This window comes from Octodon degus, unplaced genomic scaffold (assembly GCF_000260255.1).
Source record: "Octodon degus isolate 3935 unplaced genomic scaffold, OctDeg1.0 scaffold00066, whole genome shotgun sequence".
NCBI classification, from domain to species: Eukaryota; Metazoa; Chordata; class Mammalia; order Rodentia; family Octodontidae; genus Octodon; species Octodon degus.
The window spans coordinates 7,002,331-7,014,103 of NW_004524642.1; the positions used below are offsets into that span (position 1 = coordinate 7,002,331).

At 39.1% G+C, this 11,773-nt stretch overlaps 1 pseudogene; it reads left to right on the forward strand.

Moving 5' to 3' along the window:
• The window catches only part of LOC101583006, a 29,638-nt pseudogene extending 20,220 nt beyond the window's left edge, over positions 1–9,418 (forward strand).
• Positions 9,419–11,773: the final 2,355 nt, after the last annotated feature.

Below are 11,773 nucleotides of genomic sequence, written 5' to 3' on the forward strand. Positions count from 1 at the left end.
AGATTTATAATTATGTAATTTGGTAGATTTACATTATTTTTCATGCACCACAAGATCTCTTTCTGCTTCTCCAGTACCCAGTTGCAGCCTCTTTCTCTCCTTGCCTGCTTTCAATTTTGAGAATGCAGTGGCCTTCATCACATTATTACATAACTGAATCTTCTTCATCTTTCAGCTCACAGGATTAATGTCACTTCCCCAAAGAATCTTTCCCAGAACATCATATGTAAATATCGCATCATCTGCCACTTTTAGCTGCAACAAGAACTAACTTCCATTCTGAACTCATCGAAATTTGTGATGATTGTAGTCCTTATTTATTTGCTTGTTTCATAATTTTTAAAAATATTTAACATTATGAGAATATCCTGAATAAATAAATGGACAGATTTATCTAGAGCTCATAGAAGAGAAAATTAAGACAGAAAGTGTTATGCATCATACAGGAACACTTCTTTTCTTTAGCTTAAAATGTGAAACAAAAATGGAAAGCTAAAGCAAAAGAGGTATTTATAGGGCCACAGAGATAGCTCGGTAATCTATAGTCCTGTCTATGGAAGTGCAAGGACCTGGGTTCACTCCTGGTATCACAAGACATGCTCAGAGTGTGCATTGCCAGCCACCAAGACCAGGTGTGGTTGTGCACGCCTGTGATCCCAGCGCTGGGGAGGCTGAAACAGGAGAATCACTAAGAGCCGCAGCTGCATAGTGAGACCCCCACGCCAAGTACATAAAAGAGAGAGATTTATACAGATATGTCTGGAACAGAAGAAGATCTTTTAAAAAGTGTCATGGTTTTGAATGTACATTTTAATTACTTCCAACTTACAATATTCAAAATTTTATACATTAAAAGTACATTTATATGAAATGTAAGACTTAAAAATTGAAGCCAAATTTAAAGAGCCAAGAAAGGTAGTGATATTGTTACCACCAACTGAGGGGAGCACCGGTGAGATAGAGACAGAAGGTGCAGGGACAAAGAAGCTTTATTGAAAGCCAGCCCTGGCTGAATCCAGAAAACAAAATGACTTCACCTCCAGGTTGTACAATTTTTACATTTCCGTAGCAGCGAAATCGCTTTCTTATCTCATTCTCTGGAATTTTGTAAGAGTGCGTGAGGTTTACATTTCCCAGACGCTGCTGACCATCTGCCGGTCCAGGACATTGTGGTCTAACGTTTACCTCACTTCCCAATTTGTTTTTAGCTATGTGTTCTTATCTCTACGCACTTGTTTCTTTCTCAATGGGTTTATGTTTAGCAACATGGGGAGATGCTGAGGAAGTGAGTTTACCTAGAGTTTAAGTGAACCTAAGTGACTTCTCAGATGGAGGCTCAAAAGAAAGTGGAGTTTCTTTTGCTCCCAAAACATAACTGTATTGATGAAAACAATCTGCAGTAGCACAAACAGCATAGTATCTTGGCTATATATTTTAGTTTTTGTTTTTCAGATATGGTCCCTTTCTGTAGTTTATGTTGGCCTGGATTCTCTATGTATCTACTAGTTGAGGTTGACCTCAAACTCATGGACCCTCCTACTTCAGTGCAAAGATTACAAGTATTTCCCACCATGCCTGGTGTTTGTACATACTTAAGGGGATGCCTACAAACATAAGAAAAAAACTAAGGTAAATTTTTCCAAATTATTACCTAATTATATTTTATGATGGTTACATTTTTCTTTATTATATAGTAAAAATCAATAGTTCTAGAATCTTCAGTAAAAGAGAAGGGAAACAAATTTGCAGTTTGAAATTGTTGACAAAAATCCAGACCAGTGAATTTTAGTAGGAGCGTGGAACTTATCATGGGTATTTTGTTTCCTTGCTCAAATTTTTTTTTACCAGGATTTGTTCACTAAAATGGTCTAAAATGAATAACAACACAGTGGTCCTGAGCACCCACATCTACATATCACATTTCCTATACAATATCTTGTAATAGCAGTAATCACTGCCATCTGAAAGAAATTTCTTATTTAACGTTTAGAGTAACAAATATATAGAAAATACATGAATTAGTTTTCAGTGCCCCAAACCAAGGGAGGTATCACAGTAGTTATGCAAAAATCATAGTTGACAATCTTCAAGAGATTCTACTGTGAAAGATGGAGTTAATATAAAGATTAGAAATACGCTGAAATTAATTTAAACTATAATTTTTTCCAATTCAGTTCAAATGACTTTCAAATAGTAAGAAATGAAAAATGGATGACTCTCATTATAGAGGATAGATAGTAATTATTCCAATAACTAAATAAGAAAATAAGTAATAAAGGGTATAAAATAATAATTTCTCTTCATTTTCTCTGAGAAATTCAATTTAGGTATCAGAATAACCCTACTTTCTAAGTTTTTTAAAAAAATCCTCTTTGTACCTGACTTCAATTAATGTATAAAAGGAAAAGGAAGAATGAAAATGTCACTATTTGAATCAATGAATGCATTAGTCAGCTATCTCTTTGCTGGGACACAATATCTGACACATGCAAGCTAAAGAACTGATTTAACTTAGCTTGCTGTTCCTGAAAATTCGGTGCTTGCTGGGCAGCACCCAGGGCAGGAGCATCATGCAGGGAAGGCAAGGCAGAGCAAAGTTGTGCAGCTCATGTCAGGCACAGAGTAGAGGCAGAGAAGATGTCAGAGTGGAGTGGGTGAGAGGCCAGGCATAGAGTGGAAATTCGTGCCTCCATGGCTGATCTAGAGACACTGTGAACTGCACTGTGCCTTGACAGATCACGAAGGTAATTAAATTGACATTCCACCTTGGATGACCTGCTACTCAAACGTATCTCCTTAAACCATATATGATTTTGAAATTTAAAAAAGCAGCAAGCTCCTTACAATATCTGATAATGCAGCTATCCTCTACACAACCAGCAACAGAGTAACTTCTTTCCCAAGGTATCAGTAGTTCAACAAAATTTGAAGCCCAGTTTCTTCTGAAACTCAAAGCATTCTTAACTGTGAACCAGCAAAACTACTAAGCAAAGTACAGTACAGAAGACCAAAACACAGTGGCATGGGGCTAAACATTCCCAAGCAAGCCTGAATTCTGGTAAGGCAAATGAAATTAAGTTTTGTAGCCTTATGTCCTGCATCTACATCTCACAGTGGTAAAATGCAATGCCAGATGCCTTGAGTGGCCCCCCATCTATGGCCCTACTGACTGTAAGGCTTTCTCTCCCTTTGGCTATATTCATTGCCTACCACTTCACCTTACAGAAATCCCACATTCCTGGCATCTCAGACTTCCTGGGTTCAACACTGCACCACATAATTGGCTTTATTCCCCCTTTCACCATCTCTTGTGGCTACTTGTGTGGCATCCCAGGACTTGGTGGATGCCTCCCTGATCAAACATCACAAGAAAAATGCTAACTTTGCCATCAGTGTGGACCATGCCCAGTGCTTTTATGTACCATGGCTACAACAGCTTCTAAATATTTATGTGTTAGAACAGTGTAAGGAATCCCAGAGCACAGGCCCCAGGGGTTCTACTCTCAAACACTTTTGTACCTTTCAGTCTTCAATGGGTGGAATCTTGGTGAATCTGAGATGTTCTCAAGGAGTCCTTCATCATTTCTCCATTAACAGTCTTGGTTTATATTTAATGGTTTTATTCAGCAACCACTCCTCCTTTGGCTCCAATTTTAGACATAGTTTCATCTGAGTAAAAACTTAATGTTTTCAAATATTTCAGTTTTGCCTCTTGTCCTCATTTCTTACTATAAATCTGACTAAAAACAGCCACCAGACCTATGGGAGAGCCCAAATGTTAAGCTATTTTGAAATTTATTCTAACTTGGAGTCCCAGGAAATGGGCAAAATGCAGATACATTTTCTGCTGCATTGTAGCATGCGTGAGATCTTGTCCAGTTGCTGCTATAATCCTTGCTCCCAGCTGAAACCTCTTGAGCTGAGCCTTTGCTGTCTGACTTTCTACCAGCACTCTGGGCCTCTAGGCTCTCATCACAAACATCCGTCAGGCTCTGCCTATAGCATTCTAAGACTTCTGTAGCCTGCATCTTCTAATCTTTCAAAACTCCCACCACCCAGTTCCAAAAGCTTCCAAACCATATGCGTAAGTGCAATCACAACAACACTACTCTCAGTCCAAATTGTGTTTCTAGTGATCTTTCCTGTTGCTGTGACACAGTACCTGGAAGCCTTAGTTTGATGGAGATGTTCAATTTAGCTCAGTTTGTGGAGATTCAGTGTGTGGTTGGCAGCACACAACACGGGAACATCAGAGCAGACGGGAATAGCAAAGCAAAGCCACTACGTTCATGGAACGAGGGCAACAGCACCAGAAGAGCTCCATGGAAAATGGATACGAGGGGGAAGCCACAAATCACAACCATACCGCATGACCCAAGATCCCTAGGGTGAATCAAAAAGTCAAATGATTTGACCTAACTCCCATAATCAATTCAATGAATGTGTCAAATAAATACCACTCAATCATTCTAAAAAATATTTTTCAAGGGCTAACCAGATAGCTCAATGGACTAAAGTGCTTGCTTAGGCAGGCGCAGCTACCACTGCATCCCAGGCGTGCCCTGTCAGCCATACCCCAGGGATGTGCTGAAACTGACTGAGAGTGGGCGTCTTGAGGCTTGCCTGTAATCCCAGTGCTTGGGAGGCTGAAAACAGGAGAATCACTATGAGTCCAATCTGTGTTGTGAGACCCTCTAGACCCTGTATTGAATAGAAAAAATAATATAATGGACTCTACTTATTCTCCTTTAGTTTTTTGTTGACTTCATGATTTAAATGATCAGAAAAATAAAGGGAAGACTTGAAGCAACCTATTGCCTCAAATTCCTCTGAGATTGTATTAGACATTTTCGCATCAATGGGACAAGATACCAAGAACTCTAAGTTACAGGAGAGAAGCCTTCTTGCCTAGCACTCAAACTGTGCTTGGCTGGCTCCAAGGCTGGAGGGAATATTAGAGGAAAGCCACCCATCTCAAGAATGTTAGGAAATAGAGCTAGAAAAGCAGGGGTAGGGGACACAAACGCACTTTTCCAGTCAAGCCCCTCGTCACCTGAGCCTGGGAAGCCCCTTATCTAACAGCACCTTCAGCAATCAATTCATCAGGGGGATAAATTGCCAATGAGTTCAGGGTCTCCAGGATCCAATCGCCTTCCTAGAGCACCACCTGTGCACACAACAGACTTTTCTGGGACATTTTAGTTCTTTCTGACAGGGATGTTCATCAGAAAGCAGCAGACCTGCTTACAGAGATCTCAGGTGGTGGATCTGGCTGACAGTCCAGATTCTGATGGAATCTGAATCACCTTAAAGTCAGTCCAGGTTTACGTCAGTTGCTGGGAATTACTACAGAGACTGTCCTGTTTGCTGGGTTCCCACCTACCATCAGAATAGAGTGGCTCAGCCTTCCACAAGCTCTAACAGGATCCTTCTATTTGGTCTGGGGAGGACAACTAGGACTAATTTGCACTCCAGTGTAAATACATACTATCACAAGAAGGACAATGGACAGTAGTTTTTTACTAGTTTCATTTTTTATAGTTTTTTTGTGCATGGGAGGACACAGGATTGCATGAGGGTTTCTCAGTGCTTATGAGAACTGGCTATTGGTTTTACTTCTGAAGTTTCTTGAGATGTCATATTATTTTATAGTGTTTCCTAAATTAGCATTTTGTCCCCAGGTAATTAGATTCAATCTCCCTGAGTGCTTTTACTTTCCCCTTAAATTTCCCCTTGCCTTTTTTTCTTTTCCTCTTCACTTCCACGTTCCTGGTGAGAAGAGACAAAGATAGGTCTAGACAGCAAATGTTGGCACACCCAGTTTTGTGAAAAGCTAGCGTGAAAGAGTGTATGTACACCAACATAGTCAGTGTGGATTGTCAATGCCTCATTCTCAATTTAATAAAAATCAAGAAAGAAATATCAATGTTAAATCACACCTTAACACAATTAAATTTAACTGGTGCCTAAAAGTGTTTCACCTAAAATCAGCAACATAGATATTATTTTTACCAACTTACAGAACTTAGTCCAAAGTATCATATACTAAGCATTAAAATATACCTCAATATCTTAATCTCATGAGTACTAGGAGAAAAAAGTACAGTGAAGCTAACAAACATCAGAATAAAGCACAGAAATTATAGCAAAAAATTGAGTTTAAATAAAAATTGAGTTTACTTTTGAGTAATCCCTGGGTCACAGAAGAAATCAAGGAAGAATTATTCTTTGCAATTCTTAGACTGAAATGATAATGACAATACTGAATACCAGAATTGCTGGGACAAATTGAAAACAATTTTAAAGGTAAGTTTATTGTAGTGAGTGCCCACATTATAAAAAGAAATCAATTTCAAATAAATAACCTAAAGACGCACCTTAGGTTCCTAGGAAGACAAGAACAATCCAAATCTAAAACAAGTGAAAGGAAACGAATATAAAGACTGAGTGGAAATTATTAAAATCTAACAAAAATACAAAAGATTAATGAGTCATTTTAATTGTAACATTTCTAGCATATGTAGAAATGATAAAGACAAAGTTACCACACACCATACTAAGTTCCAGAAGGCTATGAGAAACTGTTTTGAAATCTTTTATTCCACTAAGTGAAGGCTCTTAAATAAATGAACAAATTCCTAGACATCTATGAATTACCAAAATTGCATAAGAAGATATAAAACCGTTAAACATACCAATAGTAAATAACAAAATTGATATAGTAATATAATAAAAACCATATTACTTAAGAAAAAGGCAGGTCTATGTGGGCTGACAGTTGAATTATCCTAGAATTCTAGAGAAAAACTCACTACTCCTCAAATTTTTCATGTAAATCAAAGAAAAGCAATACTTCCAAACTCTTATTATGAAACTAGCAATTACTATTAAAAGGGCAAGGGCTGGGCAAATAGCTCAGCAGATTAAAGCACATGCTTAGGCAGACGCAGGGGCCAGGGGTTCGATCCTCAGGCCTGCCATGCTGGCCCCGTCCCTGGGGCACCCTGAGAGGGCCATTGAGCCTGGGTGTGGTGGTGCGCCTACTTGGGATGCTGTAAGCAGGAGGATCACTAGGAGTCTGATCTACGCGGTGAGACCCTGTATACACTGTTCTAAAATTAAATAAATAAAATAAAATAAAATAAAACTAAAAGAGCAAAAACATTGTTCACAGAATTAGAGACACAAAGTTTTAATTCATATGGAAAGAAGCCCAGCCTAGCCAAAGTGGTCAGGGGTGGGGGTGGAGTTAAAACAATAGGCATCACAGTAATGCATTTAAGGTTAGGCTGAAGAGCTATATTAAGAAAACCAGCATGGTACTGGTACAAAAATGGACATCTAGATTACTGGAATGATTCCATGTACCTTCAGCCATCTGACTTTTGACAAGAACACCAAATACATACATTGGAGAAAATAGTTAAGCACATTATCCACATATAGAAAATTGATATTAGAAGTATCCCTCAGCCTGTAATCAAATCGAATAAAAATGGATTAAAGACCAATATACAAAAACACAAACATTAAAGCTGCTAGAGGATAAGATAGGGGCAACTATTAAAGCCATAAGCAGAGGCAAGAATTTTCTGAACAGAATGCCAAAAGCATAATAAACAATATCAAGAATCAAAAAATGATATTACAGTAAACTAAAAACACTGGAAGGGGATGGGGAGACAGCTTAGTAGAATAAGCACTTGCCTGGCAAGTGCAGGGTCCTAAATTCAATCCCTGGTACTGCAAAAAACAAACAAACAAAAACAACTAAAAACATTTGCACAAAAACAGAAACAGAGTTAAAAAATAGCCTACAGAATGGGAAAAAAATTACTAGACACTTCAGAAAAATGGTTAAAGTTAATAGTACATAAAAACAAATTAATTCAGACATGGTAGTACAAAGTTGCAATCTCGCACTCAGGAAGCTGAGGCAGGAGTAGCCCTGTGATTCTGATTCCAAATGGGGCTACAAAGTGAGTTCAAGGTGAGCCTGAACTGCAAAGTAAGACCTTGTCTCAAAAGACAAAAACCCAGGCTGAGGAGACAGCTCAGTGGTCTAAGTACCTGCCTAGCAAGTGCAAGGACCCACGTTTGATGCCTGGTACTGCATGGCACACTGGCCCGGAACCGAGCTTGGTGGTTCACCCTCGTAATCCCAGTGCTGGGGAGGCTGAGACAGGAGGCTCACTGTGAATCCCAACTGTGTCTGAGCTGCATCTAAACTGCATAGCGAGATCCTGTAGCCACAAATATATAAATAAAATGCTTTTTAATAGACAAAAATAAAGTAATACAAATAAACAAATTAATCTCACAGCAAAAATGAGCCCCCCAAAATGGGGAGATTAATTCAATATACTTTTCTGAAATAGAGAAGTAGAATGGAAAATGATATATGAAAAATAATTCATTTTTAGCAATTAGAGAATTGCAAATCAAAACCAATGCTGAGTATGTAGTGATACTAATTCCCTGTGATGAACCCTGTACATCTAACATGTACAGGCTGGCCCTGTGGTGAAGCTCTAATCTTCACCTGTAGCCTGGTGGTCTTCTTGTGGCTTCTGGTGTAGGCTACTTATTTATATATTTGATATAGGGTCTCACTTCATAGTTGGGACTCACAGTGAGCCTCCTGTCTCAGCCTCCCCAGCACTGGGATTTCAGGCATGTGCCACCACGCCTGGGACTGTGGTACCAGGGATCAAACTTGGGTACTTGTACTTGTCAAGCAGGCACTTAGACCACAGAGCTATCTCCCCAACCCCTCTGGTACAGACTTTTAAGTTTCTGGCTGGGACTCTTCAGCCTTCTAGTGTGGACTCTGGCTTTCATTGCAAATTCTTCAGCATTCTACCAAAAACACAATGGCCACCTCATAGAGACTTGCACGGACGCAAGGACATCATAATGAACTGCAAATCTTGGACTGGATTCTTTAGTCTCTAGCTTGCAGACCTCCTCTGAACCCTCCCTCATCCAACTCTAGGCTGACCACTTGAAATATTTGTCAAAAACTTGGTTCCATTTAAAAGTTTTGGAACTTTGCTGAGCTGCAGCTGCCTCTCGCACTGTTACAGAAGACAAGCAGACACCAGGCAGCCGTGAGCACCAGCTTGCCTCGCCCTGCCCCGCCACCATCAAGGGAGCTTTGCCCCCTGCACCACCCCTCACTGGCTCTGCAGCATCTGGGTGCCTTACCAATGCTCCCCAACGCCATGAGAGCTGTGTGAAGCCTCAGCCAACACTCATCATTATCAGAGCCCTCCTGAGCTGCAGCTCATGCCCCCCTCACTGTAGGGGAAGCCACGTTGGACCACCCACAGCAGGGAGCACTGGTGAGCTGACGCTGCCCCCAACTGTCAGAGGAGGCTTTCGGACCCATGCCCCGCCCTTCTGCTGTTGCTGCTGAGTCTGGGTGAATATTGGGAGCTTCAAATATGTCAAAATGAAGGAACAAAATGCAGTCTCAGACCTGCAGCCCAAGCAGAACAAGCCCAGGAGACAAAGACATGGAAGAACTTGGAGCTCACACACTTAAAATTTCTGAAATGATAGCAACTGAAGTAAAGAAACAACACCATCAGGCTTTAACAGAAATCAGGTAAGAAATAATTCTCAGGTAAAAAAAGAAATGACATAGATTAAAAAAAAAAACAAAACCACACACACAGGAGAATAGAAAAATCATGGAAATGCTGAATGAACAATACAAGAAAGAGAGTGTGTGAAACAGATTCAAACAGATATCCAAAAAATTAAGAATTTCATTGTAAGGGCCAGCCAAATAGCTCAGCAGATTGAAGCATCTGCAAGCAGACCGGCCCTGCCCCCGGGGCACACTGAGATGGCAATTGAGACTGGGCGTGGTGGCGCATATCTGTAATCCCAGCTCTTGGGAGGCTGCAGATAGGTGGATCACTAGGAGTCCTATCTAGTAGTGAGATCCTGAACACCTTGTAGATCCTTCCCAGAAATACAAAAAAAAAAAAAAAAAAGAATTCCACTGAAAACTGCCAAAAACACTTGAATGAAACTGAAGATAGACTTTCAGACTTCAAGGACAGCAGTGCAGTTGATGAATGTGAAAGGAAAGATCTCTTAAAACTAACAAGGAACCAGGAAATGACAATGTAGCAGCAATTACAAGATACACAAAGAAAAATAATGTAAGAATAATAAGTATTAATGAAACAGTAGTTGACAACACAAATGACATAAGAAGGCTATTTGCAGAAGTACTAGCAGAAAATTTTCCAAATATTAAAAAAATGTACATACAGAAAAGTGAGGCATATAGAATTTTGAACAGCTATAATCAAAATAAATCTACGTATAGACACACAATGATCAAGATCTGAAAAATTTGGCAAAAGAATAGAATATTAAAAGCTGCTAGAAGGAAGAGATCACCTACAATGCAAAGTCCATAAGAATCACAGCAGATTTATCAACACAAACCATCAAATCAAGAAGAGCTTGGAGTAAAGTATTTCAGCTCCTGAAAGAAAATAATTTCCAACACAGACTGACTTTCCCTGTAAACTATGTATCAACTTCAATGGTGAGATAAGATCCTTCCATGACAAAGAACAACTGAAGAAATTCATGACCACCAAACCAGTCCTACAAAGCGTACTGACAGATATTCTAGAAAGAGACAGAAACAGCCACAGTTTCAAGCACAACCATAGAAAGTAACCACCAAACAGAGCAAGTAATTAAAAAGAGGGAAAAAGTACAAAAACCATAGCAGGAAGATAACATGACAAAGATAAGCCAATGCATGGCTTATCTATCAATTTAAACATCCTCAATTCACCAATCAATAGAAATAGGCTGGCAAACTAAGACACAAAATCCAACAATATGCTGCAGGGAAGAAACACATTTAAGTCAAAAGGAAATTCACAGACTGAAAAATCAAACTAAGGAAAACAATTATCCTTGAGACAGGAAACCAGAAAAAAGCAGGGGTAGATATTCTAGTTATTGACAATGTCAACTTCAAACCTAAATCATTCAACAAGATGAAGAAGTTCACTGCATACTTGTTAAGGGAAAATTGCAAAAGGAAAAGAAAATAATCATAAATATATATACACCCAATATAGGAGCACCCACCTACATAAGACAAAATTTAACCAACATGGAAAATCAAATGCAATTTATTTTACAAGAATGCAACTGTAATCCGGAATTTCACACATCCTTGTCACAAAGAGATAGATCAATGAGGCAAAAAATTAGCAAAGAAATAGCAGAACTAAACCAACCTTGAGAAGAAATACATTTATTAGATCTTTACAGAATGTTTCACCCAGAAACAACAAAATACATGTTCTTCTCAGGTGCACACAGGATGTTCTCCAAAATAGACCACATACTAGCACACAGAGCAGGCCAAAGTATATGCAAAGGAATTGAAATTATCCCATGCATACTATTTGACCATAGTTCAATGAAACTGGAAGTTATTGACAAAAGAAACCACAAAAACACCATAAACAAGTGGAAAATAGATAATAACCTCCTAAACAACCAGATGAAATTAAAGAAGAAACTGAAAAATATTTACAATCAAGTGATAATTCGGATACAACTTACCGGAACCTGTGGGACACAGTAAAAGCTGGTTTAAGAGGTTTATGTATAACACTAAATTTGCATAATAAGAAAAGAGAACAAAGCTGGGGAGATGGCTCAGTGGAATAAGCACTTCCCTGGCAAGCTCAAGGGACTGAGTTCAATCCCTGGTTCTGCCAAA